At 48.3% G+C, this 3,719-nt stretch overlaps 1 non-coding gene across 1 annotated transcript; it reads left to right on the top strand.

The window, feature by feature from the left end:
* Positions 1-2,820: 2,820 nt before the first annotated feature.
* On the top strand, positions 2,821-2,899 carry Trnas-cga (transfer RNA serine (anticodon CGA)). Its single transcript has one exon. It is a non-coding gene; the product is annotated as a tRNA-Ser (tRNA).
* The last annotated feature ends 820 nt before the right edge of the window (positions 2,900-3,719 follow it).

The raw sequence follows: 3,719 nt of genomic DNA on the forward strand, positions 1-3,719 counted from the left end.
GTCCCCTCGACGATCACCAGTGGTGTACGGCCAGTGTAGGAGATCGCTCCCCACACCATGATGCCGGGTGTTGGCCCTGTGTGCCTCGGTCGTATGCAGTCCTGATTGTGGCGCTCACCTGCACGGCGCCAAACACGCATACGACCATCATTGGCACCAAGGCAGAAGCGACTCTCATCGCTGAAGACGACACGTCTCCATTCGTCCCTCCATTCACGCCTGTCGCGACACCACTGGAGGCGGGCTGCACGATGTTGGGGCGTGAGCGGAAGACGGCCTAACGGTGTGCGGGACCGTAGCCCAGCTTCATGGAGACGGTTGCGAATGGTCCTCGCCGATACCCCAGGAGCAACAGTGTCCCTAATTTGCTGGGAAGTGGCGGTGCGGTCCCCTACGGCACTGCGTAGGATCCTACGGTCTTGGCGTGCATCCGTGCGTCGCTGCGGTCCGGTCCCAGGTCGACGGGCACGTGCACCTTCCGCCGACCACTGGCGACAACATCGATGTACTGTGGAGACCTCACGCCCCACGTGTTGAGCAATTCGGCGGTACGTCCACCCGGCCTCCCGCATGCCCACTATACGCCCTCGCTCAAAGTCCGTCAACTGCACATACGGTTCACGTCCACGCTGTCGCGGCATGCTACCAGTGTTAAAGACTGCGATGGAGCTCCGTATGCCACGGCAAACTGGCTGACACTGACGGCGGCGGTGCACAAATGCTGCGCAGCTAGCGCCATTCGACGGCCAACACCGCGGGTCCTGGTGTGTCCGCTGTGCCGTGCGTGTGATCATTGCTTGTACAGCCCTATCGCAGTGTCCGGAGCAAGTATGGTGGGTCTGACACACCGGTGTCAATGTGTTCTTTTTTCCATTTCCAGGAGTGTATTTGCTTTAAAGATTTTACAACATGTGGATCAAAGATGTTCATAATTCGGGAACGAAATGGCCAATAAAATAATATTACAGTTGTCATGCCAGTTACCTTTTAATAATGAAATTCTGTCCTTTCACGTTTGATAATGGAATTTGGTCGTCGTCTCCTTGCTTTTGGAAAGAAGGGAAGAATGTGAACACTTAAGTACCCATCCTGTCCATCTTTGTTGGGCATATTGTTGAATTCTGTCAACAATAGTTCCTTCTCAGCAAATGAGAACTTCTCAAAACATTTACGCCGGCATTTGTAAACAGATATTAGCGTATTATTAACCTATATACTCGGCGAATTGCATATTTTTACGATTTCCTGTATTACAACTAAAACATAAATTTAACCTTTGCGCCCATGAAAGGAATTTATATTCACATTTTAGTACAATGTTTCTACACAACTTGCCTCTGCTACAGAATATTACATTATGTACAGAGAATTCGAACAATGAACATTGTATGACTATTTACCTGCAATCTGCATCTGTTTCCCCCCTAGGAACAATGCTTCCTTTCCAGTTGGCGTGCTCCAAACCCGTGACCTGGCGTCTTTTCTTCCTTCTAAATTCATGTAAATCGTTTTTGGACTCGTCTGACGGTTCCATCACTGATGTCATTTGGAAATCTCATAGCTGACTACTGCAAACCGCTACAGTGCTGCCCTCACGCCTCACATTCTTTCGTGCAACATAGGGTCTTGTCTCTGTGACCAGTCCTCTTTCTGCACGAAACGTAATTTCAACACTGATTCTGACGGGGAAAAATCACTGAACAACTCCCATTTTAGAACCAACAGAAGCGAAATCGTGTGAAAATACCATCTACAGTAATAACTCATATATCCGAAAAATGATGACAAGTCCCGTTTCTTATCTCAACGCCTGAATTGTCTTGAAGAAGAAACCGCACGACAGGTATGTAATGTTTCCTGCACAGCTTCAGGCGAAATTTTTCACCAGGCCCTCGTACTGTCGGGGGACACTATTTTCTAGACATCTTTCCGCGCTCACTGTGAGCTCAGAAATGAGAAGAGCGACGTGAAGCTATCTAGGGTCATACTAGAGACACTGCCCAACACATCTGTGCAATGCTTTATTGGATTATCATAGTCCTTTTCATTTCGTAACCGATCGTAACTTGCTTTCTGGACACCCCTCGTATACGAATAAGTCTCTCCTGGCCCTAGAGAAGGGATGGTTTCATTGACGCCCTTCATGGCGACACCTAGGCATTTTCTTGTCGATTCTAAGCGGCGGTACGTCCGAAATGTTTTTTCCCGGCTACCTATAATAAAACCGTGTGATTTCAACAATGGGCGTCGCAGTTCTGACCTCATTGAATGTTCAAATGTGTGTGAGATCTTATGGGACCTAACTACTAAGGTCATCAGTCCCTAAGCTTACACACTACTTAACCTAAATTATCCTAAGGACAAACACACACACCCATGCCCGAGGGAGGACTCGAACCTCCGCCGGGACCAGCAGCACAGTCCATGACTGCAGCGCCTAAGACCGCTCGGCCAATCCCACGCGGCTCTGACCTCATTCACACGGGTATCAGGAGAAGGTGTTTAATGTGGGTAAGGGAGGGTGTGACGACTACGCATCGTGCAACATGTTCACGGTGGCGTTGAGCAGAATTTTGGTGAAATTTTAGTACCAATGTAACAGCACTGACTCAGTGAGCTACCCAAGCACGACTCACGCCCCGTCCTCACAGCTTTAATTCCGCCATTACCTCGTCTCCTACCTTCCAAACTTCGCAGAAGCTATTCTTTCTTCCAGGAGTGCTAGTTCTGCAAGGTATGCAGGATAGCTTCTGCGGAGTTTGGAAGGCAGGAGACGAGGTACTGGCAGAAGTAAAGCTGTGAGGATGGGGCGTGAGTCGTGCTTGGGTAGCTCAGTTGGTAGAGCACTTGCCCGCGAAAGGCAAAGGTCCCGAGTTCGAGTCTCGGCCCGGCCCCGGCACACAGTTTTAATCTGCCAGAAAGTTTCATATCAGCGCACACTCCGCTGCAGAGTGAAAATTTCATTCTACCACTGACTCAGCTTACACTTAAAATGACCTTTTTTGCGCATGTGTCGATACCTTGCTTTTTGAGACATCGCCGATCCCGAGAGTGACATCGCAGGGCGCCACGCTTTAGTACCATTACAGAAGAAGGTTGTAGGCACCTTTGAGCGAAATTTCGAACTTCTGCGATGAAGTGGGAGACATTTAGGTGGTTTCGAAAAGTGACTATTTAATTATGTTTCGCAACCTAGCTAAATGCATCTGCAAAACTTTGATGTTACTGTTCTGTTACTATTATTATCGTCTCCAAGTCATTAATTGCATCATCAACAGTAATGGTCCCAACACACTTCTCTGGGGGCATACCCGTTCCGTGATTTCTACAGGAAGTGCGGTGTGGTATTGAGTCAAATGCTTTTGGGTGTCAAAAGGAGACTGCATCTATCAGACGGTAGATCCATGGTATTCAGGATGTCATGTGACAAAAGAGAGAGTTTCGGATGACAGTGTTTTCGGAATCTTTTCTGGTTTGCATGGTTCAGATCATTGTGCTCGAGATACCTTATAACGCTTGAGCTCATAATGTTATCAAGTATTTTACATCAGATAGGTGTCAATGATAGCGGACGATAGTTGTATGGGCGACTTCTACTCTTCTTCCTGCAGAAAGGTAGTGCGCTTTCTCCAGTTGCCAATCAACGCCGTTTCTTGTCAGGGAGACTATTGTTGAGAGGGGGGGGGGGGGGAGCGGCTAACACAATCACATATTCTGTA

This window comes from Schistocerca nitens, chromosome 7, assembly GCF_023898315.1.
Source record: "Schistocerca nitens isolate TAMUIC-IGC-003100 chromosome 7, iqSchNite1.1, whole genome shotgun sequence".
Lineage (NCBI taxonomy): Eukaryota > Metazoa > Arthropoda > Insecta > Orthoptera > Acrididae > Schistocerca > Schistocerca nitens.